The 18,896-nt window shown below is 58.8% G+C and overlaps 2 long non-coding RNA genes across 2 annotated transcripts in view; one reads left to right on the top strand and one right to left on the bottom strand.

Annotated features, from left to right (window-relative positions):
• LOC131499105 (uncharacterized) overlaps positions 1–18,896 on the bottom strand; it is a 61,900-nt gene that overhangs the window by 29,222 nt on the left and 13,782 nt on the right. The gene's annotated exons all lie outside the window — the stretch shown is intronic.
• On the top strand, positions 10,811–14,062 carry LOC131499106 (uncharacterized). Its single transcript, XR_009255728.1, has 4 exons — positions 10,811–10,974; positions 12,209–12,356; positions 13,409–13,534; positions 13,838–14,062. It is a non-coding gene; the product is annotated as an uncharacterized LOC131499106 (long non-coding RNA).

Below are 18,896 nucleotides of genomic sequence, written 5' to 3'. Positions count from 1 at the left end.
TAAGGAGGACCAATCGGAAGTCCTTCCCTGAGATTTTTTTCCTAGGTGGGCGGAGGTGCGGGGAAGTACCAGCCTGAGCCCCGCACCTTGTGCGATGCAATACCGGGATGACGTTCCTGTTCCCCAAAACGGCTCTGCGGGCGGGGGAGGGGGAGGGGGGCTGGGGTCCAGAGCTCCTGCAGCAGGTCGGTGCCCGCACCCGCTCGCCAGCCAGGCGGAGCCCCAAGGGGTCTCTGCAGGGCCGCTTCTAGTTCTGGAGCCGCGACGCTGGCTCCTTCGCCGGGCCTGTGGGCACAGGAACCACCCTGGGCGACCCACTGACCTGGAGCATCAGAGCACCACGAAATGGGAGCGTCTGGAAGGGGGGGGGGGGGGGGGCAGCTGCCGCGTGCACTGCGGCGAGGAGGGGGACCGTTTCCGCAGGTCCCGCAGTTTCCCTGCCTATCTTCGCTTTAAAACGCAGGCTGAGGACAATCAGACCAACCTCGCCGGGTCAGGCCCTGGCAAAGCCGCTGAACGGTGGAGAAGTTAAATGAGGGCAGGCCTGCGTGGCCCTCTCGGAGCAGGAAGCGGGCCAAACCAAGGCCAAGTCCTGGAGGAAACAGAGGATTCTTTCCCTTAACCCTCGCGCTGACCTTTTGGGGATGGCCTGAACCTCCTTCCTTTCTTTCCCGCTTGTGGGAACACCAAGAAGCACTTTGATTCCATCATGACAGCTTCTCTCCTCCTCACAACCACTGTCCCTTCCCCACCACGCACCCCCGAGTCAGGGACCGTGTCGCACTCACTTTTCAGACGAAGAGACTGAGGGTCCGAGTGGCGATGAATCCGCTCAGGAATACGGCTGCTAATGCCTGACAGGACTGAGGCCCGGACACGGCGCTCCTGACCCCCAGGCCAAAGTGGGGGGGGGGGTGGTCAGCAGTCCGGCAGGACTTTCCTCAGCAGGACAGTGGCTCCGACTGATTAGGCTTTGCTGGGGGGGGCTGGGAGGGACAGACACCCGCCCCCGGGAGCTGCCCCGCGTCTTGGGTAACCTGTAACCCCCCCGGTCCTGTGGCTTGACTGCGGTCCTTGCCTCCCTTCTCCTCGCTTCCGCGCCCCTCCTGCCCTCCGCTCCACGTTCCCCTGACCGCCCGGCTCCCGGGAGACGTCTGCCCGCCAGGTGTAGGTGGTGACCCCCCCCACCCCCACCCCCAGCGTCCATCCTGGAGAAACTTCAGAAAGAAGCAACGTAGTCGCTGTGGCCTCCCCCTAAGAACTGCTGTTTGGGCAAAGGCCACTCTACTTTCTGCGTTGTTGGGGTATTACTGGAGCCAGGAGGTGGGCAGGGGTGGGGGGTGGGGATCCGGCCGTGACCCCTGCATCTCTACAAGGCGCAGATGCGGCCCGAACATGCTGGGCCCCGCGGAGCCCCGGGGTTTGCAGAGCCTCTGTGAGGCAGGACGGTCGCATGGTCAGTCACTCCCGGTTGGGAGGCAGATGTGTCTGAGCATTTTTTTTTTTTTTGAAAAATACATATATTTTTTATTTCATTCATTTATTTACTTATATTTTAATGTTTATGTATTTTGGGGAGACACAGAGAGCAAGCGGGGGAGGGGCAGAGAGACAGGGACACACAGAATCCGAAGCAGGCTCCGTCCAGGCTCCGAGCCGTCAGCACACAGCCCGACGCGGGACTCGAACCCCCGAACCGTGAGATCGTGACCTGAGCCGCAGTCGGCCGCCTCAACTGACTGAGTCACCCAGGCGCCCCAAAGATAGACATTTTTTTTTTAATTTTTTTTTTTTTCAACGTTTTTTATTTATTTTTGGGACAGAGAGAGACAGAGCATGAACGGGGAGGGGCAGAGAGAGAGGGAGACACAGAATCGGAAACAGGCTCCAGGCTCCGAGCCATCAGCCCAGAGCCTGACGTGGGGCTCGAACTCACAGACCGCGAGATCGTGACCTGGCTGAAGTCGGACGCTTAACCGACTGCGCCACCCAGGCGCCCCAACATTTTTTAAAGTTTATTTGTTTATTTTGAGAGGGAGGGAGAAAGCATGAGACAGGGAGGGGTAGAGAGAGGGGAGAGAGAGCCCCAAGCGGGCTCTGAGCTGTCGGCGCTGAGCCCGACGCCGGGCTCGAACCCACAAAGCCGTGCGACCAAGACCCGAGCCGAAACCCAGAGTCGTGCACCTACGACTGAGCCCCCCGGGCGCCTCGGATGTGCCTGAGCCTAAACCCTGCCCGCAGCTGGTAACCTCAGTCACGTCCCCCATGTGGCAGGTGGGGGTGACAGCTGCCTCAGGGCTGCTGGGCAAAGCCCGAGCGAGTCGGGGAGGAGGGCACCCACACGGACGAGCCCCCCCTTCTCCACACCCACCCCTGCCAAGCGTGACAAGCGAGTCAGGCGCCCGGGCCCCAGCCAGCACCACCCCTGTGCTCAACTCCCTGCTCGTCACCTCCTTCCAGGGGGAACTGCCCTGACAGCCTGGGGGTGGTGGCAGGCAGAAAGTGGAGCGGCCCGGCCAGCAGGGTGGGGGCCGGGAAGAGAAGGGGCGGCCACAGGAAAGGTGTGGCCGGAACCCCCGGAGCCAGCAGCTGGGAGGAAGGAGTCGCCAGGTGGGTCCCGCCCTTGGAAGGCGGTGCTGGGCGGGCAGGGGGCCAGGCCACTTGGCAAGGGCGTTCTGGCCTCCGGAGACCCCGGGATGTCCTTCGGGACAGAGGGCCGAGCATTGTCCCTGATTACAAGAGGTTCTGGCTGGTGGCTTTCACACGGTCCACGGTGTCCCGGGGCCGATTCCCCTGGCTCAGCGGGGTTTCACACGGTGGCCCCTCCATCTGCCACCGTCCCCGGGCTCGGTGCCACGTGGGCGTCAGACAAGGCGTGAGGGGGGGGGAGGCGGCCTTAGCCTTCGCGCACACGCACAGTGGTTCATTCGATCTGCATTAATGAGCGCCTACTGTGTGCCGGGCCCTGTACCAGCACTGGGGAGGGAGTGATAGCAACTGTATATATAGTTGACCCTGGAAACAACACAGGAGTTAGGGGTCCCGACCTCCCCCCACCCCTGCAGGCGAAAATCCACGTATAACTTTTGACTCCCCCAAAACTGAACCGCTAAGAGCCTACAGAAGGCTCACCGATGACAGAAGCAACCAATCAACACCTATTTTGGACGTAATGTGTGTTATACGCTGTATTCTTGCAATAAAGTAGGCTAGAGAGAAGAAAAGGTTGTGAAGAAAATCAAAATGGGGCGCCTGGGGGGCTCCGTCGGTGAAGCGTCCGGCTTGGGCTCGGGTCACGATCTCGCGGTCCGTGAGTTCGAGCCCCGCGTCGGGCTCTGGGCTGACGGCTCGGAGCCTGGAGCCTGTTTCCGATTCTGTGTCTCCCTCTCTCTCTGCCCCTCCCCCGCTCACGCTCTATCTCTCTGTGTCTCTCAAAAATAAATGCACGTTAAAAACAAAAAACAAAAAACTCTAAAGAAAATCATGAGGAGGAGACATTGATAGCACTGTATTCATTGGGGAAACAAACGCCACACCTAAGTGGACCCGTGCAGTTCAAGCCCGCGTTGTTCGAGGGCCAGCTGTATAATCCCCACCTCCGCTATCCCTTTTATTCCCTTCTGACCCGTCACTGCTCTTTGTCTTTGAGGTTAGAAACTGGGGTGGGGCCACGTCACAAGCCAATTAAATCATGGGATGAGCCCGTGGGGTACCCGGGCTCCGGAAGGCGGTCCCAAGTTCAAATCTGCTTATGCATCAGGGCTGCTTATCATCAGGGTTGCCACGGTCAGTTGCTTAGGTTGCACAATGCGCAAAGAACCACATCCAAGGGGATGCTGTTTGCATCGGGGACATCTTTATAATTTAAACAAATATTTCTGTATGTTTATTATCGCCTTACTGATGGGAAAGCTGGGCTATGTGCACATCAATTATGTCAATTTTCTGCCAGACAGCAACAGAGGAACTCGATCTAACAGTCCCTGTAATGCAATGGTCGTAATCGTTCCTAACAGTTGGTATCACAATTTTGAATTCTTCATTATTTTATGTTCAACAGTTTATAGAGAATGCCTTTACACTTGATATACACTTAAGCTTTCTTTCTTTCTTTCTTTTGAATGTTTATTTGAGAGAGAGAGAGAGAGAGAGAGAGAGAGAGAGAGAGAGCGCGCGCACAAGTGGGGGAGGGGCAGAGAGAGAGGGAGACACAGAAGCAGAAGCAGGCCCCGGGCTCCGAGCTGTCAGCGCAGAGCCCGACGCGGGGCTCGAACTCATGAGCTGTGAGATCGTGACCTGAGCCCAGTCGGACGCTTCGCCGACTGAGCCCCCCAGGCGCCCCAACGTAAACTCTTTCTAAGGAGACTGGGTCAGACTGTTCACCTCTCTGAGCCTCAGGGTCCACATCTGTCTTAGGGACCTGATGGCCTGTCCCTTGTGGGGCATGCCAGGGACCCGGGAGTGTAACAGAAGTCTGTGCACACGGCTGCTGCTCGGGAAACGTGCTTGTGGTCTTTCTCCACAGCCATGCAGCCCTCCTGGAAACTCGCTCTGCAAAGTGGAGGCAGCTTGGTGCCTCAGTTTACCCGCCCCAGAAGCAGAGGCGGCTGCCCCCGGGATCACAGTCACAGGAGGACGCTCTGTGTTTACAGAGCCCTATTCCACCGGGGCTGAAATTCTTGCCCCTGCGTATCTCCAAATTTGGTCCTGCCCAGTCTCTCGACCCCGTTTCCTGTCCCCCGCCCCCGCCCCTCTCTGCCACTGGTGGGGGCCGTCCCCAGAGCCCCCAGAAGCTGCCCGAAGAGGAAATCCTTTTCCTCCACTTCCAAGGCTGGAAGCTACAGAATGTTTCTCCCGGAATGTTTTGGCTTCCACGTTGCAGAATGTTCTAGCCTCATCAGCCACAGGTCGGCCGCAGGCTCCCCACCCCCTTTCCCTCCCTCCGGGCTGGCAATTCTTTGGCCAAAGCCTTGCGTGGACCTCCCCTCCCCTCTCCCCTACGCTGGCTCCGCCTACACCACCCCTGCTCGTAGGTTTGTTGCGAGCAGAACAACATATGCCAAGGAGCCCAGAAGAACAGACCGGAAATTACCCAAACTCGCCCACAGCTGATCCTTTCCAGAACTAGAGACGCCGGGGTAGCAGAAACATGACAGCCTGTGGCCCCCAACACGACGAAGCGGGGGAGGACAGACACAGATCCGAAGGGCTAATCGGATCCTGCCTTGGCCTTTGCAAAGAAAAACCCGGTTCTCTATTCACTTGGCTCCTACCCCTCCCCTCTTGGCAGCCGAATAATTAAATATTCATGCATTTTCTCCTTCCCCTAAGAAAGCGATAAGTCCGATTTCTGCTCACACACAGAAAAAGTGCCCCAAGGCGAGGGGTTGGAGCCGAATTTCAGTTGAAGACATCCATTCACGGATGAAAACACCCTTCACCTTTACTGCTGTGAATTTCCCAGATACACACGGTCAAGACAATCGGAGAATTATGAGGCTCCAGGACCAATTAGGGCTGTTTGTGTTGACGTAAAGTCTGGGGGAATTTTTTTCTTGCCCTTGCAAGTATTTATGATACTGACAGATGCGACGGGGAAAAAAAAAAAAGAAAAAAGAAAAAAAAAAAATCCCAGAACAGGAATAAGCCTGTGGGGCCACGTGGATAAGGAGTCCATGTGAAAAGCCGTCTCTGGTTTTGTTCGGGCCGCCAGATCCGCCACTGCCGGCGTCTCGAGTCCGGGAAAGAAACATGCCTACTGTGTGCCGACGCCTTCCCCGGGCACGGGACCGGGAGGAGGCGGCTGGAGGGCAGCGACGTAATTTTCTCCGGGCGACAAGAGCAGGGGCTGGGGTTTGAGCGCCGGTCTTCCAGCTGCCGAGACCCCCGCCCCGTGTGGAATTCTGTTCCACGCGGGCCCTACTGTGTGCAGAGCTCGGCGGGGTGAAGGGGTGCTCAGCCAAGGCCCCCGCGAGCGGCCACGCGGCGCGAGGGAAAACTGGCATCCTTGGGACTCGGCCCCGAAACAAGTCTCTCCTGGGCACGAGGAAGGTGCCACGCGGGCGGGGTCCCCGTGCCGCTCGCAAAACTGCCTGGAGCCGGGGTTGGCCGCTGCTGGGCTCGAATGCACCCGCAACCTTCCAGAAGAGAGGCATTTCAGCACCTACCGTGTGCACAGGGACTGGGTGACGGTGTAAGGACGGAGGCCTGGACAAGCGAGCCATGCCTGTGACCTCAGGGTCCCGCCTGGGAAATGGGAACAAGGAGAGAAGCAGGTTGCCGTGAGGACGCCCCGAGACGAAGCAGCAGGGGATTCCCATGGGTTTATGCGGCCAGAGGCCGGGGTTCAAATCCCGCCCCAACCCCTTACTGGACGATCCCAGGCCCGCAAGTTACCCCCTCTGCGCCTGTCTCCACATCTGGAAAATGGGATAGTAATAGCTACGCACAGGGCTGCTGTGAGGTTCAAGAGTGTTGGGGCGCCTGGGGGGCTGAGTCGGTTAAGCATCAGACTTTGGCTCAGGTCCCGATCTCGCGGTTCGTGGGTTCGAGCCCCGCGTCGGGCTCCGTGCTGATGGCTCGGAGCCTGGATCCCGCTTCGGATTCTGGGTCTCCCTCTCACTCTGCTCCTCCCCTGCTCTCTCTCTCTCTCTCTCTTGCAAAAATAAATAATGAGGAAAAAAACTCTATAATTTGTTAAACAGTATATACAAGTTTTATGTAGTTTTCTGTATACATGTTATACTTTATAATATAAAGATTGTGTGTGCTCCTGGGGAAGGAACGCTGTATACAAAGTCCCTGAACACCGTCTGGGCACATAGAGAATGGTCAGTTAAGGCGGGTGTTATTATCATTGTCCGGTAGATCAACGAGAGCCATGGGGAATATCCGCGCGAGGGGGGGGGGGGGGGTCACGCTTAGCAAAGTTCTGTTTTAGGCAAATTAAGAAGTAAAGATACAGAAGCCAGGATCACTAGCCCAAGCAGTATCTGTGAATATTTTTTTTTAATGTTTTTATTTATTTTTGAGAGACAGGGAGAGAGACAGAGCGTGAGCAGGGGAGGGGCACAGAGAGAGGGAGACACAGAATCCGAAGCAGGCTCCAGGCTCCGAGCTGTCACCACAGAGCCCGACGCGGGGCTCGAACTCACAAACGATGAGATCGTGACCTGAACCGAAGTCGGACGCTTGGCTGATTGACCCCCCCCCCGCCACCAGGCACCCCTTGTGCAGAAGTACCTTTGTTGGGGAGGGGAAGATGCTCCTGCCGGGGGACAGAGTCCCAGGCCAGGGCACATGGCTCGTGGAATGCAGCCAGCCACTCTCACAGAGTGAACAACCTGCCCAACTGTACCCAGCAGCCCTGGCCAAGAAGAAGGGACGGAATGACTGTCCTCCAAATTTCTTTGCCTTCCTGGCTCAGCCCCCACAACCCCCTCCACCGAGCGGGCAACTCTGAGGCTGGAAGCCCACGCAGCAGATGGGAAGGCTTCCCAGCTGGCATGTGTGTGTGGGTGGGTGGAGAGGGGGAGCGCGTAGCGACTTCCTGTGCCCCAATCCCAGCTAGCTCGCTCTCTGACCACATTTTTCCACCTCGCTTTTTGCCTTATAATGCGCTCACACGTCTTAAGATCTAGATTGTTTTTTGTGAATGGAATGTAACTTGAGAGCCGGAGAGGAAAGTGCAGACGGAGAAGCTGTCCCTCTCCGTGAGAAAGGCAAGCCGGGCGGGCCCCGCAGGGTCCCTGGCGGCCAGGGCCGCCGGTGAGATGGACAGGGCCAGGTGGGGAAGGTCACGGGTGCTGGCAGGGGCGAAACTGGAGAGGCCGGCCTCCTCCCTCAGCTCCCCCACTGCGTGGCGGCCCCTCCAGCCGCATTTTCTGGGCTGTGCGCTGATCAAGCTCCAGGGCGGGACCACCCACGGAGGAGAAGCCGACCTCTGCCCGGGAGGGGGCACCCGGGGGCCGTGGCCTCTCCTACCGGGGCTCCGGCGACTTCCGGAGGCCCATCCCGCAGTGTGGGCCCAGCCCCTGCGCTGAGCAGCACTCATTCATTCGTTCAAAAACTGTTACCGACGGGCTGACCTCGAGCCAGGAACTGCACCGGGCACCGGGTACTGCCGTGAAGGAGACAGCGGAGCCCCCCGCCCTCGGGGACTGGCGGGAAATGCAGCCCACCCGTGACTCTGAGCCTCAGCACGGACCGGGGGTTTCCTGCGGGTGTAAAATCGTTCAGTCCTTCCAGCAACTCTAGAAAGACATCATTACCGACCACTTTAGAGATGAGGAAATCGAGGCCCAGAGCGATTAAACGGCTCCCACAAAAACAGAGTCAGCAAGGCTGGACCAGGTCGGCTCGATCCCTGGCCCGAGGGTTTAACCGTTGCCCTTCCAGCAGCGAAGGCTCAGCTACGGGCAGGCGCAGGCTCCCTGGGCTCCCCGGGTTGTGGGGAGGCCTGGGGAGGCCAGGCTCCCCCCAGAGTTGCGTGGCTCCCAAAGCCACCGGGAAAGGAGGGTGAACTGGGGGGAAATCATGGAACTTCCCAAGGCTCCTGTCTTCATAAACGGAGGATAGTAACCCTCTCTGAAGGGTGAATGTGAGGATTAAGCAAAGTTCATCACAGGTAAAGTGCTCAGTACAGTTTCTGGTATATAGCAACGTTTAATAAACGCCGCTTTGCACAGTGGACAACCCGCCCAACAGTACGTGGCAGTACCCTCTCTAACCTCTTTCATGAAAAGGCTTACATTCAAACTGAGAGGACCCAGCAAGGGCTGGCTTTGAAGGGCAGAAAGATTTGGATGGTGTTTAGACCTCCAGAGAGAAACAAAGAGGTGGCCATCTCAGACTTCCCTGCTGTTCCTGACATGCCTGTGTTTGTGCGCAACTGTGCTCAAAACGTACCGGCCCCTTCCCTGGACGGTCCGGGCCACAGAAATAACCCCCGGCAAGAAGACCTTGAAGAAGAGGTTGCAGTTACTGGCTTTGAAAGCCTGGAAAGTTTCAAAGGCATGAATACCGTATAGACTTTCCAGGACTTCTGAGTGGAGAAAGCTGTGAAACATCTAAAGCTCCCATTTCCCGGCCCTTTCCTCTGCCTTGCTTTTATTTATTTATTTAAAAAAAAATTTTTTTTTAACGTTTATTTATTACTGAGAGACAGACACAGAGTGTGAGCAGGGGAGGGGCCGAGAGACGGGGAGACACGGAACCCGAAGCAGCTTCCAGGCTCCGAGCCGTCAGCACGGAGCCCGACGCGGGGCTCGAAGCCACGGACCGCGAGATCGCGACCTGAGCCGAAGTCGGACGCTCCACCGACTGGGCCCCCAGGCGCCCCTCCTCTGCCTTGTTTCTGATGTTAAGATATAATCCACGTATGGTGACATTCACCATTTTAGGGCGCACAGCTCGGCGGTTCTTAATGGCTTCACAAGCGTCACATACGTAGTTCAGGACGTTTTCATCACCTCCGGACGAAACCCCGTGGGCTTCGGCGTCACCCCACTCTCCCTCCCCCAGCCCCGGCCCCCCTGAGTCTCCTTTCCTGTCTCCGCGACGTCCCTGTTGCTGACACGTCACGTAAATGCGGTCACACAGCACGCGGTCCCAGCCCGTGTCAGCGCTCCGTTCCTGTTTGGAGCCGACCCACGTCCCTCGCGCGGTGGGGCCCACGTCTTGTCCATCCGTTCACCCGCTGACGGGTCTCTGGGTCGCGGGCACTTTCCGGCTCCCGGGGACAACGGCACTGCTGCGAAGGTCTGCACGCCCGGCTCCGCACGGCCGCTTCCACCTGCCTTGGGTCGAGTCCCCGGGAGGGGGACGGCCGGGTCACACGGCCGGTCCGGGCGTCACCTCTGGAGGAGAGGCCCCGCCGGCAGCGCACGTGGGCTCTGACTTCTCCGCGTCCTCGCCCGGGCCGGTCACTGTCCCTCTTTGTGCTTCCACACGTGGGGGTGGGGGCGACTCCCTCTTGACTCTTAACTCCCTCGCCTACCGGGTCGGGTCGTCTGAACGAAGCCCTCGCCCCCCAACCCCACCCCGCCATGCTCTGGCTTGACTGGGGCCTCCCGCCGGCCGGCCGGAGGCCCCAGGAAATCAGGGCCCGCACCTGCCTTGTCTGCCGCGGTCCCCGAGGCCCGGCCCGGAGCAGCTGCTCAAAACGAATTGCGTTGACGGAGTCCTGACTGCACCTGCTTCGCGATCTAAAGATCGCCTGTCGGTTGGAGGCGGGAGGGCCACACCGAGGCCGGCGCCGCGTGGGAATTTCCAAGTCCTCAGCTCCGCTCCCATCCCTAGCCGCCACTCCAGGCCCCCGCCGGGGCGGGCCTCGTCCTCGGAGGGACCGCCCCGGGAGGGACTCGGTGTCGGGGCGGGGGTGACCGCCGGGCCGCGGGGTTGCGGTTCTGCTCCCGGATGGCGCCCCGGCCTGGCCGAGGCCCGGCCCCCGCGACTCGGCCTCGGGGGTGGTCATCTCGGCCAAACGTGGCGCGGGGTCGATTCATCGGGGCGGGTGTGCCGGGGCCGCCCCGGGGAGAGAGGAAACCCGAGCGCTCAGCACTTACCGTTTAAAGAAAGAAGTTCAGCACAGCGACGCTGAGCCGTCCCCGTGGGATCAGGGAGCCTGCGGGGAGGTCACCCTTTGTTCCCGCTGACGGAGGCGGCCTGGGCTTGGACGGGGGCCGCGGGCTGCAGCGGAACCCTGAAGTCAGCAGAGTTTGTCTTGGGTGCCTTCCCACTTTCCTGGCTCACACCCCCCCCCCCCCCCCCCCGTGCTCCCCGCTCTGCCAGAAAGTTCCTACCCCGGGCCCGGCCAGTCCCCCCGGCTCCAGGACCAGGAATAAAATCGCCCTGGAGCCCTGACTCTGCGCCAGAACCTGTCAGCGTGCCGCGGTGTGGCTTATTCCTCCCGCGAGGGAGGAGGCTGACGTACTCGTCCCATTTGACAGACGAGAACACTGAGGCCTGCAGCAGGTCAGAACCGGTCCGCGGGCCCGCGACTGGGAAGCAGAGGGGCTGCTCTGGCTGTGGGGGGGTCCCCAAAAGGGGGGCTGGGGGTCGGCGCGGAATAGTCGATGTGTCTGTAGAAAGCGTGGGACCGCTCGGTGCTGGTTTCCCACGGGGGGGGGGGGTGGGGGGACGGGGGCGGGGATGCCCTGGGGATTCCGTCCTACTAAGCGAAAGGGTCCCGAACCTATGGGCCAAAAGTCCTCAGGGAGACCTTCCCCCGCGAGGTGCGCTGAGCCCCCAGGAAGGCTGCTGGCGTGGCGTTCGCACGGTTAGAAATTTTTACTTCTCCCCCTGGCCGCCGCTGCGATGCATCCTGACGTGCTGTGCGTCAGACCCTCGGCAAATGCCAAGGCTGGTTGTTCCCGGACGTGGCCCCCGGGCACAGGGCGGGTGCTTCATCGATATTTGTTCAGTAACCCACCACGTCCAGGTACGTGTCCTGTCGTGGAATATCGCACAGTCATTAACAAGTGGCCGGCCGAGGCCAACCTCGACGGTGGGTACGCAGATCGCCATGTCCTATGGTTTCCCACGGTTCCATATATTTGAAATCTTTTTTTTTTTTTTTCCATTTATTTTGAGAAAGAGAGAGCAGGGGAGGGGCAGAGAGAGAGAGAGAGAGAGAGGACCCCAAGCGGGATCCACAGTGACAGGGCAGAGCCTGACGCGGGGCTTGACCCCACAGGCCGGGAGATCATGACCTGAGTCAAAGTCGAGAGTCAGACGCTTAACTGACTGAGCCACCCACGCGCCCCTTGAAATCCTTCTTAATAACAAAAATCACACCAAGGCAGAGTTTATAAGAAACAACACGGGAATGCCTGTGATCTGCAGAGTTTAGGAAATTATAAAAATTATTTACCAGGGACGCCTGGGTGGCTCAGGTGGTTAAGCCTCCGACTTCGGCTCAGGTCACGATCTCACGGTTCGTGGGTTCGAGCCCCGCGTCGGGCTCTGGGCTGACAGCTCAGAGCCTGGAACCTGCTTCACATTCTGTGTCTCCCTCTCTCTCTGCCCCTCGCCTGCTCGTGCTCTGTCTCTCTCTCAAAAATAAATAAACGTTAAAAAAAAAAAAGCATTTACAAAAGACATAGTAAAGAAACGTATCTAAATGTCACTCCCTGGATGGCAGATTATGGGCTTTTCTCTCTACTTACGTTCCTGGATTTTCTCTTCTTTTCTTTCTTTTTTTAAGCAGGCTCCACGCCTAGCGCGGAGCCCAACTTGGGACTTGAACTCACGACCCTGAGGTCAAGACCTGAGCAGAGATGGAGCTTCAACGACTCAGCCGCCCAGGCGCCCCCTCTGGATTTTCTATAATCAGGGGGAAATGCTTTGTGAAAAATGTAAGTAAGACACGTCCCCAGGGTTTTACGCTCCCCACCACCCTTTCCTGTCCTCCTTTCCTAGGGACATGGCAATTGCTCCTAAATTATCTTCCCTTTGCCTAGAAGGGATCAAGGCTTTCCCATTGTACAGAAGTGTTTGTGCGGCCAGGGGCTCAGCAGGAGCAAAGAGGGGAGCTGGGGCTGGGCTCCCCGGAGCGGGGGGTCCAGAGATAGCACCCAGCCGGCTGCCCGTGAGAAAGCGATACGCAAGTCAGAGTACAGGGCGCTCGGTCTCCAGGGCGGCACAGATGGGAGGACACTCGGTCTCGCCCTCATACAGATCAGAACACGAGATTCAGAGACGGACGGTGACCCGAGGCAGGTCACACGGCACGGTTCCCCCAGGACAAGGGCCCGGGGGCCCTTCCCGCAGCCCTCCTGGACTTTTCTGTCAGGTGGACCCGGAGAGCAGCTACCCCAGCCCCTTCCCGACTTGTGCATCATCGGGTTTTGAAATCATCCCTGGGTTTTCCAAAGGAAACATATTTTGGGGTTTCTTTGCTTTCTTCTGCTCATTTGAAGAAATCCGAGAGTCCTTTCCTAATTGTTTGGTCAAGACTGCAGACGGGCAGTGAGGCATGCCACAAAAATGATGTCGAGCCCAGGGAGCCCGCTGGCCTGGAGGAAGGACATCAGGCCTGTCACTGGTGCTGGGTCAGCACATGAACTCTGAGTTCCAGAGAGCACAGGGTGTTTGCCAAGCTCCCCAGATCCCTGACGTTGGGCCCCTGTTGGGAAAGACCAAGGGAGTCCACATCGAGCTCCCTGAGGCCGGGGCTCTTGTGGGTGTGGGTACAAACTGAGTCCCTGGGGAGTTGGTAGCTGTGAGGCCTGCCAAAAGTCAGGCCCTGCAGCCTAGGCTACATTCCCTAGCCTCCTTTGCAGCTAGGCGTGTGGCTGTATGACTGGGTTCTGGCCGACGGGATGTGAGCACAAAGTGATGTGCACAACTTAAGTCAAGGAAGGGGCCTGGTCTTCTTTGCCTCGCCCCGCCCCCTTCTTCTGAGCAGCTAGAAGGTGGATGTGATGGCTGGAGTTCCAGCAGCTATTTTGGACCAGGAGACACTCTAGGAGTAGAAGCCAATAGAGGAAAGAGAAGGGAGAAACCTGGGCTCTGACATCACGACATCATACAGGTGAGAAATCAATGTCCATATTCTTAAAGCCATGGTTATTCGGAGTTTCCTTTTACTTGTAACCAGTACTATTTCTAAATGATGCATCATTTTTTTGGCCGGGGGGTGAAGTTCCAGCCAGTTGCAGAGGGGCTGTAGGGGACCTACCATGTGTGAGAGGCTGGGGCAAGCATGAAGACGGAACAGATAATTATTATCCACAACAGTAATTGTGACATGTATCACTCTGTGTACAGCACTTAGCCCAGTACCTGGCACACAGTAAGAGCCCAATAAATGTTAGTAACTGTATTGTCCTTACAGGTAGTTAAACCACGTATCCCGGCACGGAAGATACAAAGCCCAGGGGGAGGAGACATTTGACCATGGCCCTAAAGATGGAACAAGAAAGAGCAGGGGCACCCGGGTGGCTCAGTCGGTTGAGCGTCGGACTTCAGCTCAGGTCACGATCTCGCAGTTCGTGGGTTCGAGGCCCGTGTCAGGCTCTGTGCTGACGGCTCAGCGCCTGGAGCCTGCTTCAGATTCTGTGTCTCCCCCTCTCTCTGCCCTTCCCTGCTCACATTCTGTCTCTCTCTCTCTCCCCAAAATAAATAAACGTGAAGAAATAAAAAAAAAAAAAAAAAAGCAAGTGACATCATCAGGAAATGCGGCAAAGAGCTTCATGGGTGTTTCACAAGATGCCCTTGGAAGCCAGGAGAACAGTCACGACCCACCCTCACTATACGGGTGAGGACACTGGGCCTCCGAGAGGGCACGTGCCGCCCCAAGGCACCCAGCAGGGACGGATGTGAACTGGGACAGTCTGGCTCCACGGTCCTCCTCCCTGAGGGTCTGTGGGCTGGGAATCAGGGCTCAGGCCACGGGGAAAACAGCAGCAAAGAGCCGGAGCAAAGCGCCGGGGGTCCGGTCGGGGGCTCAGGGCCCCCGTCCGGGAGTGGGGAGCACGAGGAAGCCGCTGAGGGCGGGTGGGGGCGCCAGGGTCAGCGCCCCCCGGACAGGTGCCCGAAGAGTCTTCTCGTCCTCCGTGGCCAGCCCGAGAGAGGGGACAAACGGCTAGACTTGGAATTTAAAGGGAGTTTCCTGTGGCTGGTGGAGCAAATGACCACAAACGTCGATTATGTCACGTCCTGGAGGTCAGAAGTCAGAGTCGGGCGGGGGGGGGGGAGGGCGGGCAGGGTGAGTCTCCCACCCCCACACCTTTCAGGGGCCGCCCGTCACCTGGAGCTGGGCCGCTCTGGTTTACCGTCGGCTGCTCTTTGCCAGTCTGAGGCCCAGCAACCGGGCACAAACTCTGCCGTCCCCCCTGCCGGCCACACCCGGCCGGGGCTGGCCCGACGCCCCCCAGCGCAGGCGCGTTTGGGATGGAGCCATCTCCCAGGGGTCTGGACCACCCTGCCGCTTTCCCCCACCAGGACCCGGCTGGCAGCTCTACCCACCCCCGGTGCCACTGGGGCCTCTCGGCACGACCCCCGGGACCCCCGCACACACCCCCCCAAGCCGGACTCGGAATCGGAAGGAACGCCGGGGCCCGGCGGGACCGCGAAACCACTGCCGACCGTGGGGTCTGCAGCGCCCCCGAGGTGAACCCCCTCCCTGAGTTCGTGCGCTGGCCTTCCGGCTTTGCCCAGTCTGCGAAATGTCAGCACAGGGTGAGGCGGCTGCTGGAAAACGAAAGTCAGTCTTTGCACTGACAACGTCTGAGGCTGGATCCTGGGAGGGCAGAGCTCCCTGAGCCCAGCAAGGTCAGGCTACATGTGGGTACACATGTAGGGGCAGGCCCTCTGCCCATTTGGACCTTATGCCCCCATCCCTCCCTGGGTTACTAGGGCCAGACACAGAGGGTCCCTTCCCAACATCTCCCCAAGGTGACCTTATGAGGGAAGTTACTGTCCCCACTTCACGGATGAAGAAACTGAGACTCAGTGGGGGCGTCCTGGCCTGTCCTGAGTCCCAGCTAGGAGCCCGGACTCGGGCCCCTGGACAGAAAGCTCCACGAGGCAAGGACCTGTGTGCTCACGTAGGGACGTGTCCCTTCCAGCAGCCGGGAGCCAGGGCGGAGGGGACACTCAGGAACACCTAATCCTGGACAGAGGATCAACTTTGCCCAGACCCAGGGCCACCGGGGAGAGCTCCTCCTAAGGGTGAAACCTGATGTTCCAGAAGACATCAATGACCCCAATGGAGGCCCGTCCCCTAAAACGACTGGCCCAGAGTCCACAACAACGTCAGAATCGAGCCAGCTAAAGACAGCAGGTGACCCTGGGTTGGATCCTGGAGCAGGAGAAAATGATGTTTGCTTCTTCACGAGAACGACTTTACCGGGACAAGCGTGAATTCTGAACAAAGTCCGTACATGAGATAATAGAATAATACTGTGTAAGCAGAGGTAATTTCCTGATTTTGCTGTCTGCTCTGTGGCCGCGTAAGAGGCCGGTCGTGCTCTTAGGAAACACACACGAAGGGTCTGGGTCCGAGGGGGCGTCGGGTCCACAACTCGCTGTCCGGGGGTTCAGAAAATAAACTACACGGAAAGAGGGAGAGAGGGCGATGAGACAAACTCAGTAAAATGTTTGCAATCGGGGAGTCTGGGTGAAAGAGTCTTGCGTTATTTCTGTACGACTGAAGTTATTTCCAAATAAAAAGTTGCAAAATAGAAAAGTCAGTATCCTGGAAGAAAAAAAAAAAAAAAGGCTGAGGGCACTTCCCACTCTAAGGAGACGAAGAATCGGGCAGGGATCGCAGCCCCTCCTGAGTCGGCAGGGACCCACATGCGACAATGGGGGACGCGTGAATTTCCGGACAGGGTACTGGATGCCAGCACTGCGTCCGTGCTCACTTCCTGGGTGTGACAGTCCCATGAGGTCTCCTAGGAGACCGTCCTTGCTCTCTGCAGGCCCATGCTGGATTCCGGGCAAAGGGTCAGGAGGTCTGCGTCCCTCCGTGTCTCCTAGCTGTTCTCCCTCTGGCCGCAAGATGTCTCTAGGTGGCCCTACGACAAGGTGGTTTCCATTTTTCAAGGTTCCTAAAAGCCTCTAAGACGTGAATTCAAACGTCGCCCTTCCTCTCCCACCCGCTGCTTTCTGCCATCTGGGCTCAGGCCGTGCTTTCTTGTGTGTGCTTCCTGCCCTGTGTTTCCAGGTCCCCGGGCCGCTCTGCCCGCGCCACCCGGGAGGTGCCCATTAGGGGGTCTCTGCTGCCCTCCTGTGGCCACTGTCTGCAACACAGACGCCCGTCCCCAGCGGCCGAACCCCGACCCGGTTCCCGTAGCTTCTCTTCATCCTAGAAGAGCCGGGGTCTCCAGGGAAACAGAACCAGGCAGGTAGATGACAGACTTATCGTAAGGGGTTGGCTCGTGGGGTCGTGAGGGCTGACAAGTCCAAAGGCCGGAGCTGACGCTGCGGCCTCGAGACTTTCTTCGTCCCCCGGAAACTTCAGTTTGGCTCAAAAGGCCTGCGACTGATTGCATGAGGCCCACCCAGGGCACGGAGGACCACCTCCCGCACAGAAAGTCAGCCGATGGTGGGCGCTGACCACAGCCACCAGACGCCTTCCCGGGGACCCCTGCACCCGAGCCTGACGAACTACTGGAAACCCTGAGGGCGAGGCGGTCGACCCAGGAATGCGACCCCAGGACTCGGTTACCTGAAAAGCTGACATTAAAAATTTTTTTTTATCTTTATTCATCTTTCAGAGAGAAACAGGGCGCAAGCAGGGGAGGGGCAGAGAGAGAGGGAGACACAGAATCTGAAGCAGGCTCCAGGCTCTGAGCTGTCAGCACAGAGCCTGACATGGGGCTCAAACTCACAGACCGTGAGATCATGGCCTGAACCGAAATCAAGAGCCAGACGCTCAGCCGACTCAGCCTCCCGGGTGCCCCTCCAACTCCTGCTTTTTAAAAGAAAACCCACCCTTTGGGAGGAGAGAGTCTGTTACGGCTTCTGAGTGAGTCAGGAGCGAATGCGAACCGGCCAGACAGGGCTCCCCGGGTCTGGCTATCACGGGGATTATCTGCATGAGTCCTTAATGAAGAAGCTGGAGAGAGACAGAAAGACAGACAGAGACAGAGAGGGGGGGAGGGAGAGAGAGGGAAGGAGGGAGGGAGGGACACACAGGGAGATCTGGATGCTGCCAGCAGGGGACAGGGCTGAGGAAGGGCACCAGATTTAGTGACCACAACGAGGCAGTGGCTGGAAAGGCGAGAGGGAGGGACGGAAACAGAGGCCACTTGTTCTCCAAAGTTCTACTGAGCAGGAGCAGACGAGAGGAGGGCTGGGGAAGTCAGTTGGGAGAGCTTCTCCGCGAGGAGAGGCGCACTCATGCGCAGCCGGCAGGAAGGAGCGCCGAGGGACAAGGACCCAGAGCGGGGATGCTTCTCTGGCCAAGGACCCGAGAAGGTGCCGGGGACGGGACCCAGAATCCCCGGGGCAAAGGGGCCTCCTCCGCTGTGGGCACCTCTCGACCTGGACGAGACTCGCAGCCGGGCCTGCTCAGGAGGGGACTAACCGTCCAAAGGGATAATCAAAAGTGTAGGGCGCAGGTGTGAGGTCAGAGGACCGGGACAGCAGGCAGGTCACCAGCCCCCAGCGGAGGTCTGTCCTATTGAGGTCCGAAGTCAAGGTGCGGGCAGGGCCGAGCTCCCTCCGAGGGCGCCAGGGGACGGTCTGGAGCCTTGTCCAGCTCCGGTCTTGCCGGCGGTCCCTGGCCAGTGGCCACATCCCTCCAGTCTCAGCCCCTGGGTCGCACGGCCGTGTCCCCGTGCCTCTGCCTTCTCTTCTTACGGGGACACCAGTTGCTGGACTAGAGCCCCCCTACCCCAGCACGACCCCTGTCGCTAATGACATCTGCAAAGACCCTCTTTCCCGATAAGGCCGCTTTCAGAGGTTCTAGGTGGACACTGGGGGAGACGTTATTCAACTCATTGCAGCCCCCACGAGCGAAGGGAGCCAAGGATGTGAGAGGGAGCCGATCAGGTGCCCAGCTTCGTACAGGGAAGAGTCGCGTAATGGCCGGCAGAGCCTAGGCGCGCGGGTCGCAGGAGGCGGTGGGTCCCACGTGGATCTACGCAGGAGGAAGCTGAGTCGTGCTCACGCACTGCTCAGGGTCCACGGGAACACGGGGTAGGGAGGGGGCAGGCAGCAGCCACGGGGGAGCCGTCACCACCTCGGGGGTCCGGCCCCTGCCCTGTCCCTTTACCCTCACACCAGAGACTTCTATTTAAAAAAAAAAAAAATTAATGTTTATTTTTGAGAGAGAGAGAGAGAGAGAAAGCAGGGGAGGGGGAGAGAGAGAGGGAGACACAGAATCCGAAGCAGGCTCCAGGCTCCAAGCTGTCAGCACAGAGCCCCACGCGGGGCTCGAACTC

The sequence above is a fragment of the Neofelis nebulosa genome, chromosome 17 (assembly GCF_028018385.1).
Source record: "Neofelis nebulosa isolate mNeoNeb1 chromosome 17, mNeoNeb1.pri, whole genome shotgun sequence".
Taxonomy (NCBI): Eukaryota; Metazoa; Chordata; class Mammalia; order Carnivora; family Felidae; genus Neofelis; species Neofelis nebulosa.
Note: the sequence above shows the minus strand (reverse complement) of the source record. Positions and strands in the feature narration are given on the sequence as shown.